Source organism: Solea solea, chromosome 16 (assembly GCF_958295425.1).
Source record: "Solea solea chromosome 16, fSolSol10.1, whole genome shotgun sequence".
Lineage (NCBI taxonomy): Eukaryota > Metazoa > Chordata > Actinopteri > Pleuronectiformes > Soleidae > Solea > Solea solea.
The window spans coordinates 2,623,701-2,641,796 of NC_081149.1; the positions used below are offsets into that span (position 1 = coordinate 2,623,701).

Genomic DNA, 18,096 nt, shown 5'->3' on the forward strand with positions numbered 1-18,096 from the left:
ACGGCCATACCACCCTGAGCACGCCCGATCTCGTCTGATCTAGGAAGCTAAGCAGGGTCGGGCCTGGTTAGTACTTGGATGGGAGACCGCCTGGGAATACCAGGTGCTGTAAGCTTTTACACTGCTGCTTCCTTACAAGAAACATGGGCTTGCAATTACGTTGACGCACGGGCACATGTTAACGTCCTTCTAGTTTCAGCCTTGGATGTCGCTCTGCAAGCACGTGAGAAGCTTGGAGATGGGGAGCAGCTTACCCATCTCGGTGTAGCTTCCTAATACTGGAATAGAGTGTAGCAGGTAGTGGAGATAAAGGCTCAAGTGCAGTGTGTTCGAAAGGCTGACTTTTGAGCTCCTCCACGAGCAGGGGGCCTTGACTAGTCTATAAAAGGAGTCTGTGTCCCCAGCCCGTTGGCTTACGGCCATACCACCCTGAGCACGCCCGCTCTCGTCTGATCTCGGAAGCTATGCAGGGTCGGGCCTGGTTAGTACTTGGATGGGAGACCGCCTGGGAATACCAGGTGCTGTAAGCTTTTACACTGCTGCTTCCTTACAAGAAACATGGGCTTGCAATTACGTTGACGCACGGGCACATGTTAACGTCCTTCTAGTTTCAGCCTTGGATGTCGCTCTGCAAGCACGTGAGAAGCTTGGAGATGGGGAGCAGCTTACCCATCTCGGTGTAGCTTCCTAATACTGGAATAGAGTGTAGCAGGTAGTGGAGATAAAGGCTCAAGTGCAGTGTGTTCGAAAGGCTGACTTTTGAGCTCCTCCACGAGCAGGGGGCCTTGACTAGTCTATAAAAGGAGTCTGTGTCCCCAGCCCGTTGGCTTACGGCCATACCACCCTGAGCACGCCCGATCTCGTCTGATCTCGGAAGCTATGCAGGGTCGGGCCTGGTTAGTACTTGGATGGGAGACCGCCTGGGAATACCAGGTGCTGTAAGCTTTTACACTGCTGCTTCCTTACAAGAAACATGGGCTTGCAATTACGTTGACGCACGGGCACGGGCACAGGCACACGTTAACGTCCTTCTAGTTCCAGCCTTGCTTTGGTTTTCACAGAAAAAAGAGAATGGTGCACCGTTCCTGGTGGCACTGCAATGCCAGGTCAATGCAAGGAGTGAAGAGAGCAAGCCCCAGTTTTCACCTCCCAATGCTCAAAAATGCATTTAATATTTAATCCCCATATAGAGGACATATCAGATATTAAACTGATAAGAACAGATACTACACTTGATCTTAGCCAAAAGGCCGAGAAGCGATGGCCCACAAGTGTCTGGGGCCAACTCAAGATCTTGGCACACAAGTTACTTGTTGTGGTGCCATGTTTTTTAAGTGCGCATAACAAAGGCTGCTGCTGATCACCTCCGCCCCAAGGTGATCTAAGTGCACCTCTGAGCCTTGACGGACAGCTGCTTGACATTTGACACACTCAAAGGGCGCGGCCATACAGCAAAGCCCACCAAAAACAACTTAAACTCTTGAACGTTCGAAAGGCTGACCTTTGAGCTCCTCCACGAGCAGGGGGCCTTGCCTAGTCTATAAAAGGAGTCTGTGTCCCCAGCCCGTCGGCTTACGGCCATACCACCCTGAGCACGCCCGATCTCGTCTGATCTCGGAAGCTAAGCAGGGTCGGGCCTGGTTAGTACTTGGATGGGAGACCGCCTGGGAATACCAGGTGCTGTAAGCTTTTACACTGCTGCTTCCTTACAAGAAACATGGGCTTGCAATTACGTTGACGCACGGGCACGGGCACAGGCACACGTTAACGTCCTTCTAGTTCCAGCCTTGCTTTGGTTTTCACAGAAAAAAGAGAATGGTGCACCGTTCCTGGTGGCACTGCAATGCCAGGTCAATGCAAGGAGTGAAGAGAGCAAGCCCCAGTTTTCACCTCCCAATGCTCAAAAATGCATTTAATATTTAATCCCCATATAGAGGACATATCAGATATTAAACTGATAAGAACAGATACTACACTTGATCTTAGCCAAAAGGCCGAGAAGCGATGGCCCACAAGTGTCTGGGGCCAACTCAAGATCTTGGCACACAAGTTACTTGTTGTGGTGCCATGTTTTTTAAGTGCGCATAACAAAGGCTGCTGCTGATCACCTCCGCCCCAAGGTGATCTAAGTGCACCTCTGAGCCTTGACGGACAGCTGCTTGACATTTGACACACTCAAAGGGCGCGGCCATACAGCAAAGCCCACCAAAAACAACTTAAACTCTTGAACGTTCGAAAGGCTGACCTTTGAGCTCCTCCACGAGCAGGGGGCCTTGCCTAGTCTATAAAAGGAGTCTGTGTCCCCACCCCGCCGGCTTACGGCCATACCACCCTGAGCACGCCCGATCTCGTCTGATCTCGGAAGCTAAGCAGGGTCGGGCCTGGTTAGTACTTGGATGGGAGACCGCCTGGGAATACCAGGTGCTGTAAGCTTTTACACTGCTGCTTCCTTACAAGAAACATGGGCTTGCAATTACGTTGACGCACGGGCACACGTTAATGTCCTTCTAGTTTCAGCCTTGGATGTCGCTCGGCAAGCATGTGAGAAGCTTGGAGATGGGGAGCAGCTTACCCATCTCGGTGTAGCTTCCTAATACTGGAATAGAGTGTAGCAGGTAGTGGAGATAAAGGCTCAAGTTTAGTGTGTTCGAAAGGCTGACTTTTGAGCTCCTCCACGAGCAGGGGGCCTTGCCTAGTCTATAAAAGGAGTCTGTGTCCCCGGCCCCTGGGCTTACGGCCATACCACCCTGAGCACGCCCGATCTCGTCTGATCTCGGAAGCTAAGCAGGGTCGGGCCTGTTTAGTACTTGGATGGGAGACCGCCTGGGAATACCAGGTGCTGTAAGCTTTTACACTGCTGCTTCCTTACAAGAAACATGGGCTTGCAATTACGTTGACGCACGGGCACACGTTAACGTCCTTCTAGTTTCAGCCTTGGATGTCGCTCTGCAAGCACGTGAGAAGCTTGGAGATGGGCAGCAGCTTACCCATCTCGATGTAGCTTCCTAATACTGGAATATAGTGTAGCAGGTAGTGGAGATAAAGGCTCAAGTGCAGTGTGTTCGAAAGGCTGACTTTTGAGCTCCTCCACGAGCAGGGGGCCTTGCCTAGTCTATAAAAGGAGTCTGTGTCCCCAGCCCGTCGGCTTACGGCCATACCACCCTGAGCACGCCCGATCTCGTCTGATCTCGGAAGCTAAGCAGGGTCGGGCCTGGTTAGTACTTGGATGGGAGACCGCCTGGGAATACCAGGTGCTGTAAGCTTTTACACTGCTGCTTCCTTACAAGAAACATGGGCTTGCAATTACGTTGGCACACGTTAACGTCCTTCTAGTTTCAGCCTTGGATGTCGCTCTGCAAGCATGTGAGAAGCTTGGAGATGGGCAGCAGCTTACCCATCTCGATGTAGCTTCCTAATACTGGAATATAGTGTAGCAGGTACTCGAGATAAAGGCTCAAGTGCAGTGTGTTCGAAAGGCTGACTTTTGAGCTCCTCCACGAGCAGGGGGCCTTGCCTAGTCTATAAAAGGAGTCTGTGTCCCCAGCCCGTCGGCTTACGGCCATACCACCCTGAGCACGCCCGATCTCGTCTGATCTCGGAAGCTAAGCAGGGTCGGGCCTGGTTAGTACTTGGATGGGAGACCGCCTGGGAATACCAGGTGCTGTAAGCTTTTACACTGCTGCTTCCTTACAAGAAACATGGGCTTGCAATTACGTTGACGCACGGGCACGGGCACAGGCACACGTTAACGTACTTCTAGTTCCAGCCTTGCTTTGGTTTTCACAGAAAAAAGAGAATGGTGCACCGTTCCTGGTGGCACTGCAATGCCAGGTCAATGCAAGGAGTGAAGAGAGCAAGCCCCAGTTTTCAACTCCCAATGCTCAAAAATGCATTTAATATTTAATCCCCATATAGAGGACATATCAGATATTAAACTGATAAGAACAGATACTACACTTGATCTTAGCCAAAAGGCCGAGAAGCGATGGCCCACAAGTGTCTGGGGCCAACTCAAGATCTTGGCACACAAGTTACTTGTTGTGGTGCCATGTTTTTTAAGTGCGCATAACAAAGGCTGCTGCTGATCACCTCCGCCCCAAGGTGATCTAAGTGCACTCTGAGCCTTGACAGACAGCTGCTTGACATTTGACACACTCAAAGGGCGCGGCCATACAGCAAAGCCCACCAAAAACAACTTAAACTCTTGAACGTTCGAAAGGCTGACTTTTGAGCTCCTCCACGAGCAGGGGGCCTTGCCTAGTCTATAAAAGGAGTCTGTGTCCCCAGCCCGTCGGCTTACCGCCATACCACCCTGAGCACGCCCGATCTCGTCTGATCTCGGAAGCTAAGCAGGGTCGGGCCTGGTTAGTACTTGGATGGGAGACCGCCTGGGAATACAAGGTGCTTTAAGCTATTACACTGCTGCTTCCTTACAAGAAACATGGGCTTGCAATTACGTTGACGCACAAACACACGTTAACGTCCTTCTAGTTTCAGCCTTGGATGTCGCTCTGCAAGCATGTGAGAAAATTGGAGATGGGGAGCAGCTTACCCATCTCGGTGTAGCTTCCTAATACTGGAATAGAGTGTAGCAGGTAGTGGAGATAAAGGCTCAAGTGCAGTGTGTTCGAAAGGCTGACTTTTGAGCTCCTCCACAAGCAGGGGGCCTTGCCTAGTCTATAAAAGGAGTCTGTGTCCCCGGCCCCTGGGCTTACGGCCATACCACCCTGAGCACGCCCGATCTCGTCTGATCTCGGAAGCTAAGCAGGGTCGGGCCTGGTTAATACTTGGATGGGAGACCGCCTGGGAATACCAGGTACTGTAAGCTTTTACACTGCTGCTTCCTTACAAGAAACATGGGCTTGCAATTACGTTGACGCACGGGCACAGGCACACGTTAACGTCCTTCTAGTTCCAGCCTTGCTTTGGTTTTCACAGAAAAAAGAGAATGGTGCACCGTTCCTGGTGGCACTGCAATGCCAGGTCAATGCAAGGAGTGAAGAGAGCAAGCCCCAGTTTTCACCTCCCAATGCTCAAAAATGCATTTAATATTTAATCCCCATATAGAGGACATATCAGATATTAAACTGATAAGAACAGATACTACACTTGATCTTAGCCAAAAGGCCGAGAAGCGATGGCCCACAAGTGTCTGGGGCCAACTCAAGATCTTGGCACACAAGTTACTTGTTGTGGTGCCATGTTTTTTAAGTGCGCATAACAAAGGCTGCTGCTGATCACCTCCGCCCCAAGGTGATCTAAGTGCACCTCTGAGCCTTGACGGACAGCTGCTTGACATTTGACACACTCAAAGGGCGCGGCCATACAGCAAAGCCCACCAAAAACAACTTAAACTCTTGAACGTTCGAAAGGCTGACCTTTGAGCTCCTCCACGAGCAGGGGGCCTTGCCTAGTCTATAAAAGGAGTCTGTGTCCCCAGCCCGTCGGCTTACGGCCATACCACCCTGAGCACGCCCGATCTCGTCTGATCTCGGAAGCTAAGCAGGGTCGGGCCTGGTTAGTACTTGGATGGGAGACCGTCTGGGAATACCAGGTGCTGTAAGCTCTTACACTGCTGCTTCCTTACAAGAAACATGGGCTTGCAATTACGTTGACGCACGGGCACACGTTAATGTCCTTCTAGTTTCAGCCTTGGATGTCGCTCTGCAAGCATGTGAGAAGCTTGGAGATGGGGAGCAGCTTACCCATCTCGGTGTAGCTTCCTAATACTGGAATAGAGTGTAGCAGGTAGTGGAGATAAAGGCTCAAGTTTAGTGTGTTCGAAAGGCTGACTTTTGAGCTTCTCCACGAGCAGGGGGCCTTGCCTAGTCTATAAAAGGAGTCTGTGTCCCCGGCCCCTGGGCTTACGGCCATACCACCCTGAGCATGCTCGATCTCGTCTGATCTCGGAAGCTAAGCAGGGTCGGGCCTGTTTAGTACTTGGATGGGAGACCGCCTGGGAATACCAGGTGCTGTAAGCTTTTACACTGCTGCTTCCTTACAAGAAACATGGGCTTGCAATTACGTTGACGCACGGGCACGGGCACAGGCACACGTTAACGTCCTTCTAGTTCCAGCCTTGCTTTGGTTTTCACAGAAAAAAGAGAATGGTGCACCGTTCCTGGTGGCACTGCAATGCCAGGTCAATGCAAGGAGTGAAGAGAGCAAGCCCCAGTTTTCACCTCCCAATGCTCAAAAATGCATTTAATATTTAATCCCCATATAGAGGACATATCAGATATTAAACTGATAAGAACAGATACTACACTTGATCTTAGCCAAAAGGCCGAGAAGCGATGGCCCACAAGTGTGTGGGGCCAACTCAAGATCTTGGCACACAAGTTACTTGTTGTGGTGCCATGTTTTTTAAGTGCGCATAACAAAGGCTGCTGCTGATCACCTCCGCCCCAAGGTGATCTAAGTGCACCTCTGAGCCTTGACGGACAGCTGCTTGACATTTGACACACTCAAAGGGCGCGGCCATACAGCAAAGCCCACCAAAAACAACTTAAACTCTTGAACGTTCGAAAGGCTGACCTTTGAGCTCCTCCACGAGCAGGGGGCCTTGCCTAGTCTATAAAAGGAGTCTGTGTCCCCAGCCCGTCGGCTTACGGCCATACCACCCTGAGCACGCCCGATCTCGTCTGATCTCGGAAGCTAAGCAGGGTCGGGCCTGGTTAGTACTTGGATGGGAGACCGCCTGGGAATACCAGGTGCTGTAAGCTTTTACACTGCTGCTTCCTTACAAGAAACATGGGCTTGCAATTACGTTGACGCACGGGCACGGGCACAGGCACACGTTAACGTCCTTCTAGTTCCAGCCTTGCTTTGGTTTTCACAGAAAAAAGAGAATGGTGCACCGTTCCTGGTGGCACTGCAATGCCAGGTCAATGCAAGGAGTGAAGAGAGCAAGCCCCAGTTTTCACCTCCCAATGCTCAAAAATGCATTTAATATTTAATCCCCATATAGAGGACATATCAGATATTAAACTGATAAGAACAGATACTACACTTGATCTTAGCCAAAAGGCCGAGAAGCGATGGCCCACAAGTGTGTGGGGCCAACTCAAGATCTTGGCACACAAGTTACTTGTTGTGGTGCCATGTTTTTTAAGTGCGCATAACAAAGGCTGCTGCTGATCACCTCCGCCCCAAGGTGATCTAAGTGCACCTCTGAGCCTTGACGGACAGCTGCTTGACATTTGACACACTCAAAGGGCGCGGCCATACAGCAAAGCCCACCAAAAACAACTTAAACTCTTGAACGTTCGAAAGGCTGACCTTTGAGCTCCTCCACGAGCAGGGGGCCTTGCCTAGTCTATAAAAGGAGTCTGTGTCCCCACCCCGCCGGCTTACGGCCATACCACCCTGAGCACGCCCGATCTCGTCTGATCTCGGAAGCTAAGCAGGGTCGGGCCTGGTTAGTACTTGGATGGGAGACCGCCTGGGAATACCAGGTGCTGTAAGCTTTTACACTGCTGCTTCCTTACAAGAAACATGGGCTTGCAATTACGTTGACGCACGGGCACACGTTAACGTCCTTCTAGTTTCAGCCTTGGATGTCGCTCGGCAAGCATGTGAGAAGCTTGGAGATGGGGAGCAGCTTACCCATCTCGGTGTAGCTTCCTAATACTGGAATAGAGTGTAGCAGGTAGTGGAGATAAAGGCTCAAGTTTAGTGTGTTCGAAAGGCTGACTTTTGAGCTCCTCCACGAGCAGGGGGCCTTGCCTAGTCTATAAAAGGAGTCTGTGTCCCCGGCCCCTGGGCTTACGGCCATACCACCCTGAGCACGCTCGATCTCGTCTGATCTCGGAAGCTAAGCAGGGTCGGGCCTGTTTAGTACTTGGATGGGAGACCGCCTGGGAATACCAGGTGCTGTAAGCTTTTACACTGCTGCTTCCTTACAAGAAACATGGGCTTGCAATTACGTTGACGCACGGGCACACGTTAACGTCCTTCTAGTTTCAGCCTTGGATGTCGCTCTGCAAGCACGTGAGAAGCTTGGAGATGGGCAGCAGCTTACCCATCTCGATGTAGATTCCTAATACTGGAATATAGTGTAGCAGGTAGTGGAGATAAAGGCTCAAGTGCAATGTGTTCGCAAGGCTGACTTTTGAGCTCCTCCACGAGCAGGGGGCCTTGCCTAGTCTATAAAAGGAGTCTGTGTCCCCAGCCCATTGGCTTACGGCCATACCACCCTGAGCACGCCCGATCTCGTCTGATCTCGGAAGCTAAGCAGGGTCGGGCCTGGTTAGTACTTGGATGGGAGACCGCCTGGGAATACCAGGTGCTGTAAGCTTTTACACTGCTGCTTCCTTACAAGAAACATGGGCTTGCAATTACGTTGACGCACGGGCACATGTTAACGTCCTTCTAGTTTCAGCCTTGGATGTCGCTCTGCAAGCACGTGAGAAGCTTGGAGATGGGGAGCAGCTTACCCATCTCGGTGTAGCTTCCTAATACTGGAATAGAGTGTAGCAGGTAGTGGAGATAAAGGCTCAAGTGCAGTGTGTTCGAAAGGCTGACTTTTGAGCTCCTCCACGAGCAGGGGGCCTTGACTAGTCTATAAAAGGAGTCTGTGTCCCCAGCCCGTTGGCTTACGGCCATACCACCCTGAGCACGCCCGATCTCGTCTGATCTCGGAAGCTATGCAGGGTCGGGCCTGGTTAGTACTTGGATGGGAGACCGCCTGGGAATACCAGGTGCTGTAAGCTTTTACACTGCTGCTTCCTTACAAGAAACATGGGCTTGCAATTACGTTGACGCACGGGCACATGTTAACGTCCTTCTAGTTTCAGCCTTGGATGTCGCTCTGCAAGCACGTGAGAAGCTTGGAGATGGGGAGCAGCTTACCCATCTCGGTGTAGCTTCCTAATACTGGAATAGAGTGTAGCAGGTAGTGGAGATAAAGGCTCAAGTGCAGTGTGTTCGAAAGGCTGACTTTTGAGCTCCTCCACGAGCAGGGGGCCTTGACTAGTCTATAAAAGGAGTCTGTGTCCCCAGCCCGTTGGCTTACGGCCATACCACCCTGAACACGCCCGATCTCGTCTGATCTCGGAAGCTATGCAGGGTCGGGCCTGGTTAGTACTTGGATGGGAGACCGCCTGGGAATACCAGGTGCTGTAAGCTTTTACACTGCTGCTTCCTTACAAGAAACATGGGCTTGCAATTACGTTGACGCACGGGCACATGTTAACGTCCTTCTAGTTTCAGCCTTGGATGTCGCTCTGCAAGCACGTGAGAAGCTTGGAGATGGGGAGCAGCTTACCCATCTCGGTGTAGCTTCCTAATACTGGAATAGAGTGTAGCAGGCAGTGGAGATAAAGGCTCAAGTGCAGTGTGTTCGAAAGGCTGACTTTTGAGCTCCTCCACGAGCAGGGGACCTTGCCTAGTCTATAAAAGGAGTCTGTGTCCCCAGCCCGTTGGCTTACGGCCATACCACCCTGAGCACGCCCGATCTCGTCTGATCTCGGAAGCTAAGCAGGGTCGGGCCTGGTTAGTACTTGGATGGGAGACCGCCTGGGAATACCAGGTGCTGTAAGCTGTTACACTGCTGCTTCCTTACAAGAAACATGGGCTTGCAATTACGTTGACGCACGGGCACGGGCACAGGCACACGTTAACGTCCTTCTAGTTCCAGCCTTGCTTTGGTTTTCACAGAAAAAAGAGAATGGTGCACCGTTCCTGGTGGCACTGCAATGCCAGGTCAATGCAAGGAGTGAAGAGAGCAAGCCCCAGTTTTCACCTCCCAATGCTCAAAAATGCATTTAATATTTAATCCCCATATAGAGGACATATCAGATATTAAACTGATAAGAACAGATACTACACTTGATCTTAGCCAAAAGGCCGAGAAGCGATGGCCCACAAGTGTCTGGGGCCAACTCAAGATCTTGGCACACAAGTTACTTGTTGTGGTGCCATGTTTTTTAAGTGCGCATAACAAAGGCTGCTGCTGATCACCTCCGCCCCAAGGTGATCTAAGTGCACCTCTGAGCCTTGACGGACAGCTGCTTGACATTTGACACACTCAAAGGGCGCGGCCATACAGCAAAGCCCACCAAAAACAACTTAAACTCTTGAACGTTCGAAAGGCTGACCTTTGAGCTCCTCCACGAGCAGGGGGCCTTGCCTAGTCTATAAAAGGAGTCTGTGTCCCCAGCCCGTCGGCTTACGGCCATACCACCCTGAGCACGCCCGATCTCGTCTGATCTCGGAAGCTAAGCAGGGTCGGGCCTGGTTAGTACTTGGATGGGAGACCGCCTGGGAATACCAGGTGCTGTAAGCTTTTACACTGCTGCTTCCTTACAAGAAACATGGGCTTGCAATTACGTTGACGCACGGGCACACGTTAACGTCCTTCTAGTTTCAGCCTTGGATGTCGCTCTGCAAGCACGTGAGAAGCTTGGAGATGGGCAGCAGCTTACCCATCTCGATGTAGCTTCCTAATACTGGAATAGAGTGTAGCAGGTAGTGGAGATAAAGGCTCAAGTTTAGTGTGTTCGAAAGGCTAACTTTTGAGCTCCTCCACGAGCAGGGGGCCTTGCCTAGTCTATAAAAGGAGTCTGTGTCCCCGGCCCCTGGGCTTACGGCCATACCACCCTGAGCACGCTCGATCTCGTCTGATCTCGGAAGCTAAGCAGGGTCGGGCCTGTTTAGTACTTGGATGGGAGACCGCCTGGGAATACCAGGTGCTGTAAGCTTTTACACTGCTGCTTCCTTACAAGAAACATGGGCTTGCAATTACGTTGACGCACGGGCACACGTTAACGTCCTTCTAGTTTCAGCCTTGGATGTCGCTCTGCAAGCACGTGAGAAGCTTGGAGATGGGCAGCAGCTTACCCATCTCGATGTAGCTTCCTAATACTGGAATATAGTGTAGCGTGTAGTGGAGATAAAGGCTCAAGTGCAGTGTGTTCGAAAGGCTGACTTTTGAGCTCCTCCACGAGCAGGGGGCCTTGCCTAGTCTATAAAAGGAGTCTGTGTCCCCAGCCCGTCGGCTTACGGCCATACCACCCTGAGCACGCCCGATCTCGTCTGATCTCGGAAGCTAAGCAGGGTCGGGCCTGGTTAGTACTTGGATGGGAGACCGCCTGGGAATACCAGGTGCTGTAAGCTTTTACACTGCTGCTTCCTTACAAGAAACATGGGCTTGCAATTACGTTGACGCACGGGCACGGGCACAGGCACACGTTAACGTCCTTCTAGTTCCAGCCTTGCTTTGGTTTTCACAGAAAAAAGAGAATGGTGCACCGTTCCTGGTGGCACTGCAATGCCAGGTCAATGCAAGGAGTGAAGAGAGCAAGCCCCAGTTTTCACCTCCCAATGCTCAAAAATGCATTTAATATTTAATCCCCATATAGAGGACATATCAGATATTAAACTGATAAGAACAGATACTACACTTGATCTTAGCCAAAAGGCCGAGAAGCGATGGCCCACAAGTGTCTGGGGCCAACTCAAGATCTTGGCACACAAGTTACTTGTTGTGGTGCCATGTTTTTTAAGTGCGCATAACAAAGGCTGCTGCTGATCACCTCCGCCCCAAGGTGATCTAAGTGCACCTCTGAGCCTTGACGGACAGCTGCTTGACATTTGACACACTCAAAGGGCGCGGCCATACAGCAAAGCCCACCAAAAACAACTTAAACTCTTGAACGTTCGAAAGGCTGACCTTTGAGCTCCTCCACGAGCAGGGAGCCTTGCCTAGTCTATAAAAGGAGTCTGTGTCCCCAGCCCGCCGGCTTACGGCCATACCACCCTGAGCACGCCCGATCTCGTCTGATCTCGGAAGCTAAGCAGGGTCGGGCCTGGTTAGTACTTGGATGGGAGACCGCCTGGGAATACCAGGTGCTGTAAGCTTTTACACTGCTGCTTCCTTACAAGAAACATGGGCTTGCAATTACGTTGACGCACGGGCACGGGCACAGGCACACGTTAACGTCCTTCTAGTTCCAGCCTTGCTTTGGTTTTCACAGAAAAAAGAGAATGGTGCACCGTTCCTGGTGGCACTGCAATGCCAGGTCAATGCAAGGAGTGAAGAGAGCAAGCCCCAGTTTTCACCTCCCAATGCTCAAAAATGCATTTAATATTTAATCCCCATATAGAGGACATATCAGATATTAAACTGATAAGAACAGATACTACACTTGATCTTAGCCAAAAGGCCGAGAAGCGATGGCCCACAAGTGTCTGGGGCCAACTCAAGATCTTGGCACACAAGTTACTTGTTGTGGTGCCATGTTTTTTAAGTGCGCATAACAAAGGCTGCTGCTGATCACCTCCGCCCCAAGGTGATCTAAGTGCACCTCTGAGCCTTGACGGACAGCTGCTTGACATTTGACACACTCAAAGGGCGCGGCCATACAGCAAAGCCCACCAAAAACAACTTAAACTCTTGAACGTTCGAAAGGCTGACCTTTGAGCTCCTCCACGAGCAGGGAGCCTTGCCTAGTCTATAAAAGGAGTCTGTGTCCCCAGCCCACCGGCTTACGGCCATACCACCCTGAGCACGCCCGATCTCGTCTGATCTCGGAAGCTAAGCAGGGTCGGGCCTGGTTAGTACTTGGATGGGAGACCGCCTGGGAATACCAGGTGCTGTAAGCTTTTACACTGCTGCTTCCTTACAAGAAACATGGGCTTGCAATTACGTTGACGCACGGGCACACGTTAACGTCCTTCTAGTTTCAGCCTTGGATGTCGCTCTGCAAGCACGTGAGAAGCTTGGAGATGGGCAGCAGCTTACCCATCTCGATGTAGCTTCCTAATACTGGAATATAGTGTAGCAGGTAGTGGAGATAAAGGCTCAAGTGCAGTGTGTTCGAAAGGCTGACTTTTGAGCTCCTCCACGAGCAGGGGGCCTTGCCTAGTCTATAAAAGGAGTCTGTGTCCCCAGCCCGTCGGCTTACGGCCATACCACCCTGAGCACGCCCGATCTCGTCTGATCTCGGAAGCTAAGCAGGGTCGGGCCTGGTTAGTACTTGGATGGGAGACCGCCTGGGAATACCAGGTGCTGTAAGCTTTTACACTGCTGCTTCCTTACAAGAAACATGGGCTTGCAATTACGTTGACGCACGGGCACGGGCACAGGCACACGTTAACGTCCTTCTAGTTCCAGCCTTGCTTTGGTTTTCACAGAAAAAAGAGAATGGTGCACCGTTCCTGGTGGCACTGCAATGCCAGGCCAATGCAAGGAGTGAAGAGAGCAAGCCCCAGTTTTCACCTCCCAATGCTCAAAAATGCATTTAATATTTAATCCCCATATAGAGGACATATCAGATATTAAACTGATAAGAACAGATACTACACTTGATCTTAGCCAAAAGGCCGAGAAGCGATGGCCCACAAGTGTGTGGGGCCAACTCAAGATCTTGGCACACAAGTTACTTGTTGTGGTGCCATGTTTTTTAAGTGCGCATAACAAAGGCTGCTGCTGATCACCTCCGCCCCAAGGTGATCTAAGTGCACCTCTGAGCCTTGACGGACAGCTGCTTGACATTTGACACACTCAAAGGGCGCGGCCATACAGCAAAGCCCACCAAAAACAACTTAAACTCTTGAACGTTCGAAAGGCTGACCTTTGAGCTCCTCCACGAGCAGGGGGCCTTGCCTAGTCTATAAAAGGAGTCTGTGTCCCCAGCCCGTCGGCTTACGGCCATACCACCCTGAGCACGCCCGATCTCGTCTGATCTCGGAAGCTAAGCAGGGTCGGGCCTGGTTAGTACTTGGATGGGAGACCGCCTGGGAATACCAGGTGCTGTAAGCTTTTACACTGCTGCTTCCTTACAAGAAACATGGGCTTGCAATTACGTTGACGCACGGGCACACGTTAACGTCCTTCTAGTTTCAGCCTTGGATGTCGCTCTGCAAGCACGTGAGAAGCTTGGAGATGGGCAGCAGCTTACCCATCTCGATGTAGCTTCCTAATACTGGAATATAGTGTAGCAGGTAGTGGAGATAAAGGCTCAAGTGCAGTGTGTTCGAAAGGCTGACTTTTGAGCTCCTCCACGAGCAGGGGGCCTTGCCTAGTCTATAAAAGGAGTCTGTGTCCCCGGCCCCTGGGCTTACGGCCATACCACCCTGAGCACGCTCGATCTCGTCTGATCTCGGAAGCTAAGCAGGGTCGGGCCTGTTTAGTACTTGGATGGGAGACCGCCTGGGAATACCAGGTGCTGTAAGCTTTTACACTGCTGCTTCCTTACAAGAAACATGGGCTTGCAATTACGTTGACGCACGGGCACACGTTAACGTCCTTCTAGTTTCAGCCTTGGATGTCGCTCTGCAAGCACGTGAGAAGCTTGGAGATGGGCAGCAGCTTACCCATCTCGATGTAGCTTCCTAATACTGGAATATAGTGTAGCGTGTAGTGGAGATAAAGGCTCAAGTGCAGTGTGTTCGAAAGGCTGACTTTTGAGCTCCTCCACGAGCAGGGGGCCTTGCCTAGTCTATAAAAGGAGTCTGTGTCCCCAGCCCGTCGGCTTACGGCCATACCACCCTGAGCACGCCCGATCTCGTCTGATCTCGGAAGCTAAGCAGGGTCGGGCCTGGTTAGTACTTGGATGGGAGACCGCCTGGGAATACCAGGTGCTGTAAGCTTTTACACTGCTGCTTCCTTACAAGAAACATGGGCTTGCAATTACGTTGACGCACGGGCACGGGCACAGGCACACGTTAACGTCCTTCTAGTTCCAGCCTTGCTTTGGTTTTCACAGAAAAAAGAGAATGGTGCACCGTTCCTGGTGGCACTGCAATGCCAGGTCAATGCAAGGAGTGAAGAGAGCAAGCCCCAGTTTTCACCTCCCAATGCTCAAAAATGCATTTAATATTTAATCCCCATATAGAGGACATATCAGATATTAAACTGATAAGAACAGATACTACACTTGATCTTAGCCAAAAGGCCGAGAAGCGATGGCCCACAAGTGTCTGGGGCCAACTCAAGATCTTGGCACACAAGTTACTTGTTGTGGTGCCATGTTTTTTAAGTGCGCATAACAAAGGCTGCTGCTGATCACCTCCGCCCCAAGGTGATCTAAGTGCACCTCTGAGCCTTGACGGACAGCTGCTTGACATTTGACACACTCAAAGGGCGCGGCCATACAGCAAAGCCCACCAAAAACAACTTAAACTCTTGAACGTTCGAAAGGCTGACCTTTGAGCTCCTCCACGAGCAGGGAGCCTTGCCTAGTCTATAAAAGGAGTCTGTGTCCCCAGCCCGCCGGCTTACGGCCATACCACCCTGAGCACGCCCGATCTCGTCTGATCTCGGAAGCTAAGCAGGGTCGGGCCTGGTTAGTACTTGGATGGGAGACCGCCTGGGAATACCAGGTGCTGTAAGCTTTTACACTGCTGCTTCCTTACAAGAAACATGGGCTTGCAATTACGTTGACGCACGGGCACGGGCACAGGCACACGTTAACGTCCTTCTAGTTCCAGCCTTGCTTTGGTTTTCACAGAAAAAAGAGAATGGTGCACCGTTCCTGGTGGCACTGCAATGCCAGGTCAATGCAAGGAGTGAAGAGAGCAAGCCCCAGTTTTCACCTCCCAATGCTCAAAAATGCATTTAATATTTAATCCCCATATAGAGGACATATCAGATATTAAACTGATAAGAACAGATACTACACTTGATCTTAGCCAAAAGGCCGAGAAGCGATGGCCCACAAGTGTCTGGGGCCAACTCAAGATCTTGGCACACAAGTTACTTGTTGTGGTGCCATGTTTTTTAAGTGCGCATAACAAAGGCTGCTGCTGATCACCTCCGCCCCAAGGTGATCTAAGTGCACCTCTGAGCCTTGACGGACAGCTGCTTGACATTTGACACACTCAAAGGGCGCGGCCATACAGCAAAGCCCACCAAAAACAACTTAAACTCTTGAACGTTCGAAAGGCTGACCTTTGAGCTCCTCCACGAGCAGGGGGCCTTGCCTAGTCTATAAAAGGAGTCTGTGTCCCCAGCCCGTCGGCTTACGGCCATACCACCCTGAGCACGCCCGATCTCGTCTGATCTCGGAAGCTAAGCAGGGTCGGGCCTGGTTAGTACTTGGATGGGAGACCGCCTGGGAATACCAGGTGCTGTAAGCTTTTACACTGCTGCTTCCTTACAAGAAACATGGGCTTGCAATTACGTTGACGCACGGGCACACGTTAACGTCCTTCTAGTTTCAGCCTTGGATGTCGCTCTGCAAGCACGTGAGAAGCTTGGAGATGGGCAGCAGCTTACCCATCTCGATGTAGCTTCCTAATACTGGAATATAGTGTAGCAGGTAGTGGAGATAAAGGCTCAAGTGCAGTGTGTTCGAAAGGCTGACTTTTGAGCTCCTCCACGAGCAGGGGGCCTTGCCTAGTCTATAAAAGGAGTCTGTGTCCCCGGCCCCTGGGCTTACGGCCATACCACCCTGAGCACGCTCGATCTCGTCTGATCTCGGAAGCTAAGCAGGGTCGGGCCTGTTTAGTACTTGGATGGGAGACCGCCTGGGAATACCAGGTGCTGTAAGCTTTTACACTGCTGCTTCCTTACAAGAAACATGGGCTTGCAATTACGTTGACGCACGGGCACACGTTAACGTCCTTCTAGTTTCAGCCTTGGATGTCGCTCTGCAAGCACGTGAGAAGCTTGGAGATGGGCAGCAGCTAACCCATCTCGATGTAGCTTCCTAATACTGGAATATAGTGTAGCAGGTAGTGGAGATAAAGGCTCAAGTGCAGTGTGTTCGCAAGGCTGACTTTTGAGCTCCTCCACGAGCAGGGGGCCTTGCCTAGTCTATAAAAGGAGTCTGTGTCCCCAGCCCATTGGCTTACGGCCATACCACCCTGAGCATGCCCGATCTCGTCTGATCTCGGAAGCTAAACAGGGTCGGGCCTGGTTAGTACTTGGATGGGAGACCGCCTGGGAATACCAGGTGCTGTAAGCTTTTACACTGCTGCTTCCTTACAAGAAACATGGGCTTGCAATTACGTTGACGCACGGGCACATGTTAACGTCCTTCTAGTTTCAGCCTTGGATGTCGCTCTGCAAGCATGTGGGAAGCTTGGAGATGGGGAGCAGCTTACCCATCTCGGTGTAGCTTCCTAATACTGGAATAGAGTGTAGCAGGTAGTGGAGATAAAGGCTCAAGTTTAGTGTGTTCGAAAGGCTGACTTTTGAGCTCCTCCACGCCCAGGGGGCCTTGCCTAGTCTATAAAAGGAGTCTGTGTCCCCAGCCCGTCGGCTTACGGCCATACCACCCTGAGCACGCCCGATCTCGTCTGATCTCGGAAGCTAAGCAGGGTCGGGCCTGGTTAGTACTTGGATGGGAGACCGCCTGGGAGTACCAGGTGCTGTAAGCTTTTACACTGCTGCTTCCTTACAAGAAACATGGGCTTGCAATTACGTTGACGCACGGGCACACGTTAACGTCCTTCTAGTTTCAGCCTTGGATGTCGCTCTGCAAGCACGTGAGAAGCTTGGAGATGGGCAGCAGCTTACCCATCTCGATGTAGCTTCCTAATACTGGAATATAGTGTAGCAGGTAGTGGAGATAAAGGCTCAAGTGCAGTGTGTTCGAAAGGCTGACTTTTGAGCTCCTCCACGAGCAGGGGGCCTTGCCTAGTCTATAAAAGGAGTCTGTGTCCCCAGCCCGTCGGCTTACGGCCATACCACCCTGAGCATGCCCGATCTCGTCTGATCTCGGAAGCTAAGCAGGGTCGGGCCTGGTTAGTACTTGGATGGGTGACCGCCTGGGAATACCAGGTGCTGTAAGCTTTTACACTGCTGCTTCCTTACAAGAAACATGGGCTTGCAATTACGTTGACGCACGGGCACGGGCACAGGCACACGTTAACGTCCTTCTAGTTCCAGCCTTGCTTTGGTTTTCACAGAAAAAAGAGAATGGTGCACCGTTCCTGGTGGCACTGCAATGCCAGGTCAATGCAAGGAGTGAAGAGAGCAAGCCCCAGTTTTCACCTCCCAATGCTCAAAAATGCATTTAATATTTAATCCCCATATAGAGGACATATCAGATATTAAACTGATAAGAACAGATACTACACTTGATCTTAGCCAAAAGGCCGAGAAGCAATGGCCCACAAGTGTGTGGGGCCAACTCAAGATCTTGG

At 51.4% G+C, this 18,096-nt stretch overlaps 47 non-coding genes across 47 annotated transcripts in view; 34 read left to right on the forward strand and 13 right to left on the reverse strand.

Annotated features, from left to right (window-relative positions):
- Window positions 1–115, forward strand: part of LOC131440919 (5S ribosomal RNA) — a 119-nt gene extending 4 nt beyond the window's left edge. The window contains exon 1 of the ribosomal RNA XR_009231601.1: window positions 1–115. This exon is cut by the window's left edge and continues 4 nt beyond it. This is a non-coding gene — a ribosomal RNA (5S ribosomal RNA).
- Window positions 116–411: 296 nt separating this feature from the next.
- Window positions 412–530, forward strand: LOC131441328 (5S ribosomal RNA). The gene has a single exon (XR_009231996.1). It is a non-coding gene; the product is annotated as a 5S ribosomal RNA (ribosomal RNA).
- A 296-nt stretch (window positions 531–826) lies between these two features.
- LOC131477838 (5S ribosomal RNA) lies at window positions 827–945 on the forward strand. Its single transcript, XR_009244158.1, has one exon. It is a non-coding gene; the product is annotated as a 5S ribosomal RNA (ribosomal RNA).
- A 124-nt stretch (window positions 946–1,069) lies between these two features.
- Window positions 1,070–1,262, reverse strand: LOC131441831 (U2 spliceosomal RNA). Its single transcript, XR_009232427.1, has one exon. It is a non-coding gene; the product is annotated as a U2 spliceosomal RNA (small nuclear RNA).
- A 308-nt stretch (window positions 1,263–1,570) lies between these two features.
- LOC131476293 (5S ribosomal RNA) lies at window positions 1,571–1,689 on the forward strand. The gene has a single exon (XR_009242669.1). It is a non-coding gene; the product is annotated as a 5S ribosomal RNA (ribosomal RNA).
- A 124-nt stretch (window positions 1,690–1,813) lies between these two features.
- LOC131441832 (U2 spliceosomal RNA) lies at window positions 1,814–2,006 on the reverse strand. Its single transcript, XR_009232428.1, has one exon. It is a non-coding gene; the product is annotated as a U2 spliceosomal RNA (small nuclear RNA).
- A 308-nt stretch (window positions 2,007–2,314) lies between these two features.
- LOC131476294 (5S ribosomal RNA) lies at window positions 2,315–2,433 on the forward strand. The gene has a single exon (XR_009242670.1). It is a non-coding gene; the product is annotated as a 5S ribosomal RNA (ribosomal RNA).
- Window positions 2,434–2,729: 296 nt separating this feature from the next.
- Window positions 2,730–2,848, forward strand: LOC131477304 (5S ribosomal RNA). Its single transcript, XR_009243649.1, has one exon. It is a non-coding gene; the product is annotated as a 5S ribosomal RNA (ribosomal RNA).
- A 296-nt stretch (window positions 2,849–3,144) lies between these two features.
- LOC131476295 (5S ribosomal RNA) lies at window positions 3,145–3,263 on the forward strand. Its single transcript, XR_009242671.1, has one exon. It is a non-coding gene; the product is annotated as a 5S ribosomal RNA (ribosomal RNA).
- A 288-nt stretch (window positions 3,264–3,551) lies between these two features.
- Window positions 3,552–3,670, forward strand: LOC131476296 (5S ribosomal RNA). The gene has a single exon (XR_009242672.1). It is a non-coding gene; the product is annotated as a 5S ribosomal RNA (ribosomal RNA).
- Window positions 3,671–3,794: 124 nt separating this feature from the next.
- Window positions 3,795–3,987, reverse strand: LOC131442225 (U2 spliceosomal RNA). Its single transcript, XR_009232801.1, has one exon. It is a non-coding gene; the product is annotated as a U2 spliceosomal RNA (small nuclear RNA).
- A 307-nt stretch (window positions 3,988–4,294) lies between these two features.
- On the forward strand, window positions 4,295–4,413 carry LOC131441409 (5S ribosomal RNA). Its single transcript, XR_009232075.1, has one exon. It is a non-coding gene; the product is annotated as a 5S ribosomal RNA (ribosomal RNA).
- Window positions 4,414–4,709: 296 nt separating this feature from the next.
- LOC131440961 (5S ribosomal RNA) lies at window positions 4,710–4,828 on the forward strand. The gene has a single exon (XR_009231642.1). It is a non-coding gene; the product is annotated as a 5S ribosomal RNA (ribosomal RNA).
- A 118-nt stretch (window positions 4,829–4,946) lies between these two features.
- On the reverse strand, window positions 4,947–5,139 carry LOC131441834 (U2 spliceosomal RNA). Its single transcript, XR_009232430.1, has one exon. It is a non-coding gene; the product is annotated as a U2 spliceosomal RNA (small nuclear RNA).
- A 308-nt stretch (window positions 5,140–5,447) lies between these two features.
- Window positions 5,448–5,566, forward strand: LOC131477066 (5S ribosomal RNA). Its single transcript, XR_009243421.1, has one exon. It is a non-coding gene; the product is annotated as a 5S ribosomal RNA (ribosomal RNA).
- A 296-nt stretch (window positions 5,567–5,862) lies between these two features.
- On the forward strand, window positions 5,863–5,981 carry LOC131440967 (5S ribosomal RNA). The gene has a single exon (XR_009231647.1). It is a non-coding gene; the product is annotated as a 5S ribosomal RNA (ribosomal RNA).
- Window positions 5,982–6,105: 124 nt separating this feature from the next.
- LOC131441835 (U2 spliceosomal RNA) lies at window positions 6,106–6,298 on the reverse strand. Its single transcript, XR_009232431.1, has one exon. It is a non-coding gene; the product is annotated as a U2 spliceosomal RNA (small nuclear RNA).
- Window positions 6,299–6,606: 308 nt separating this feature from the next.
- LOC131476297 (5S ribosomal RNA) lies at window positions 6,607–6,725 on the forward strand. Its single transcript, XR_009242673.1, has one exon. It is a non-coding gene; the product is annotated as a 5S ribosomal RNA (ribosomal RNA).
- Window positions 6,726–6,849: 124 nt separating this feature from the next.
- Window positions 6,850–7,042, reverse strand: LOC131441836 (U2 spliceosomal RNA). The gene has a single exon (XR_009232432.1). It is a non-coding gene; the product is annotated as a U2 spliceosomal RNA (small nuclear RNA).
- A 308-nt stretch (window positions 7,043–7,350) lies between these two features.
- On the forward strand, window positions 7,351–7,469 carry LOC131476298 (5S ribosomal RNA). Its single transcript, XR_009242674.1, has one exon. It is a non-coding gene; the product is annotated as a 5S ribosomal RNA (ribosomal RNA).
- Window positions 7,470–7,765: 296 nt separating this feature from the next.
- On the forward strand, window positions 7,766–7,884 carry LOC131477727 (5S ribosomal RNA). Its single transcript, XR_009244050.1, has one exon. It is a non-coding gene; the product is annotated as a 5S ribosomal RNA (ribosomal RNA).
- Window positions 7,885–8,180: 296 nt separating this feature from the next.
- Window positions 8,181–8,299, forward strand: LOC131476300 (5S ribosomal RNA). The gene has a single exon (XR_009242675.1). It is a non-coding gene; the product is annotated as a 5S ribosomal RNA (ribosomal RNA).
- Window positions 8,300–8,595: 296 nt separating this feature from the next.
- Window positions 8,596–8,714, forward strand: LOC131477839 (5S ribosomal RNA). The gene has a single exon (XR_009244159.1). It is a non-coding gene; the product is annotated as a 5S ribosomal RNA (ribosomal RNA).
- Window positions 8,715–9,010: 296 nt separating this feature from the next.
- LOC131477382 (5S ribosomal RNA) lies at window positions 9,011–9,129 on the forward strand. Its single transcript, XR_009243722.1, has one exon. It is a non-coding gene; the product is annotated as a 5S ribosomal RNA (ribosomal RNA).
- A 296-nt stretch (window positions 9,130–9,425) lies between these two features.
- LOC131476301 (5S ribosomal RNA) lies at window positions 9,426–9,544 on the forward strand. Its single transcript, XR_009242676.1, has one exon. It is a non-coding gene; the product is annotated as a 5S ribosomal RNA (ribosomal RNA).
- A 124-nt stretch (window positions 9,545–9,668) lies between these two features.
- LOC131441837 (U2 spliceosomal RNA) lies at window positions 9,669–9,861 on the reverse strand. The gene has a single exon (XR_009232433.1). It is a non-coding gene; the product is annotated as a U2 spliceosomal RNA (small nuclear RNA).
- Window positions 9,862–10,169: 308 nt separating this feature from the next.
- On the forward strand, window positions 10,170–10,288 carry LOC131476303 (5S ribosomal RNA). The gene has a single exon (XR_009242678.1). It is a non-coding gene; the product is annotated as a 5S ribosomal RNA (ribosomal RNA).
- A 296-nt stretch (window positions 10,289–10,584) lies between these two features.
- Window positions 10,585–10,703, forward strand: LOC131477728 (5S ribosomal RNA). Its single transcript, XR_009244051.1, has one exon. It is a non-coding gene; the product is annotated as a 5S ribosomal RNA (ribosomal RNA).
- Window positions 10,704–10,999: 296 nt separating this feature from the next.
- LOC131476304 (5S ribosomal RNA) lies at window positions 11,000–11,118 on the forward strand. The gene has a single exon (XR_009242679.1). It is a non-coding gene; the product is annotated as a 5S ribosomal RNA (ribosomal RNA).
- A 124-nt stretch (window positions 11,119–11,242) lies between these two features.
- LOC131441839 (U2 spliceosomal RNA) lies at window positions 11,243–11,435 on the reverse strand. The gene has a single exon (XR_009232434.1). It is a non-coding gene; the product is annotated as a U2 spliceosomal RNA (small nuclear RNA).
- Window positions 11,436–11,743: 308 nt separating this feature from the next.
- Window positions 11,744–11,862, forward strand: LOC131476305 (5S ribosomal RNA). The gene has a single exon (XR_009242680.1). It is a non-coding gene; the product is annotated as a 5S ribosomal RNA (ribosomal RNA).
- Window positions 11,863–11,986: 124 nt separating this feature from the next.
- LOC131441840 (U2 spliceosomal RNA) lies at window positions 11,987–12,179 on the reverse strand. The gene has a single exon (XR_009232435.1). It is a non-coding gene; the product is annotated as a U2 spliceosomal RNA (small nuclear RNA).
- A 308-nt stretch (window positions 12,180–12,487) lies between these two features.
- Window positions 12,488–12,606, forward strand: LOC131476306 (5S ribosomal RNA). Its single transcript, XR_009242681.1, has one exon. It is a non-coding gene; the product is annotated as a 5S ribosomal RNA (ribosomal RNA).
- A 296-nt stretch (window positions 12,607–12,902) lies between these two features.
- Window positions 12,903–13,021, forward strand: LOC131476307 (5S ribosomal RNA). Its single transcript, XR_009242682.1, has one exon. It is a non-coding gene; the product is annotated as a 5S ribosomal RNA (ribosomal RNA).
- Window positions 13,022–13,145: 124 nt separating this feature from the next.
- LOC131442265 (U2 spliceosomal RNA) lies at window positions 13,146–13,338 on the reverse strand. Its single transcript, XR_009232841.1, has one exon. It is a non-coding gene; the product is annotated as a U2 spliceosomal RNA (small nuclear RNA).
- Window positions 13,339–13,646: 308 nt separating this feature from the next.
- Window positions 13,647–13,765, forward strand: LOC131476308 (5S ribosomal RNA). The gene has a single exon (XR_009242683.1). It is a non-coding gene; the product is annotated as a 5S ribosomal RNA (ribosomal RNA).
- A 296-nt stretch (window positions 13,766–14,061) lies between these two features.
- Window positions 14,062–14,180, forward strand: LOC131477729 (5S ribosomal RNA). Its single transcript, XR_009244052.1, has one exon. It is a non-coding gene; the product is annotated as a 5S ribosomal RNA (ribosomal RNA).
- Window positions 14,181–14,476: 296 nt separating this feature from the next.
- Window positions 14,477–14,595, forward strand: LOC131476309 (5S ribosomal RNA). Its single transcript, XR_009242684.1, has one exon. It is a non-coding gene; the product is annotated as a 5S ribosomal RNA (ribosomal RNA).
- A 124-nt stretch (window positions 14,596–14,719) lies between these two features.
- On the reverse strand, window positions 14,720–14,912 carry LOC131441841 (U2 spliceosomal RNA). Its single transcript, XR_009232436.1, has one exon. It is a non-coding gene; the product is annotated as a U2 spliceosomal RNA (small nuclear RNA).
- A 308-nt stretch (window positions 14,913–15,220) lies between these two features.
- On the forward strand, window positions 15,221–15,339 carry LOC131476310 (5S ribosomal RNA). Its single transcript, XR_009242685.1, has one exon. It is a non-coding gene; the product is annotated as a 5S ribosomal RNA (ribosomal RNA).
- Window positions 15,340–15,463: 124 nt separating this feature from the next.
- Window positions 15,464–15,656, reverse strand: LOC131441842 (U2 spliceosomal RNA). The gene has a single exon (XR_009232437.1). It is a non-coding gene; the product is annotated as a U2 spliceosomal RNA (small nuclear RNA).
- Window positions 15,657–15,964: 308 nt separating this feature from the next.
- LOC131476311 (5S ribosomal RNA) lies at window positions 15,965–16,083 on the forward strand. Its single transcript, XR_009242686.1, has one exon. It is a non-coding gene; the product is annotated as a 5S ribosomal RNA (ribosomal RNA).
- A 296-nt stretch (window positions 16,084–16,379) lies between these two features.
- LOC131477731 (5S ribosomal RNA) lies at window positions 16,380–16,498 on the forward strand. Its single transcript, XR_009244054.1, has one exon. It is a non-coding gene; the product is annotated as a 5S ribosomal RNA (ribosomal RNA).
- A 296-nt stretch (window positions 16,499–16,794) lies between these two features.
- LOC131477526 (5S ribosomal RNA) lies at window positions 16,795–16,913 on the forward strand. Its single transcript, XR_009243860.1, has one exon. It is a non-coding gene; the product is annotated as a 5S ribosomal RNA (ribosomal RNA).
- Window positions 16,914–17,209: 296 nt separating this feature from the next.
- LOC131477169 (5S ribosomal RNA) lies at window positions 17,210–17,328 on the forward strand. Its single transcript, XR_009243520.1, has one exon. It is a non-coding gene; the product is annotated as a 5S ribosomal RNA (ribosomal RNA).
- Window positions 17,329–17,624: 296 nt separating this feature from the next.
- LOC131477074 (5S ribosomal RNA) lies at window positions 17,625–17,743 on the forward strand. The gene has a single exon (XR_009243428.1). It is a non-coding gene; the product is annotated as a 5S ribosomal RNA (ribosomal RNA).
- Window positions 17,744–17,867: 124 nt separating this feature from the next.
- Window positions 17,868–18,060, reverse strand: LOC131442280 (U2 spliceosomal RNA). Its single transcript, XR_009232856.1, has one exon. It is a non-coding gene; the product is annotated as a U2 spliceosomal RNA (small nuclear RNA).
- Window positions 18,061–18,096: the final 36 nt, after the last annotated feature.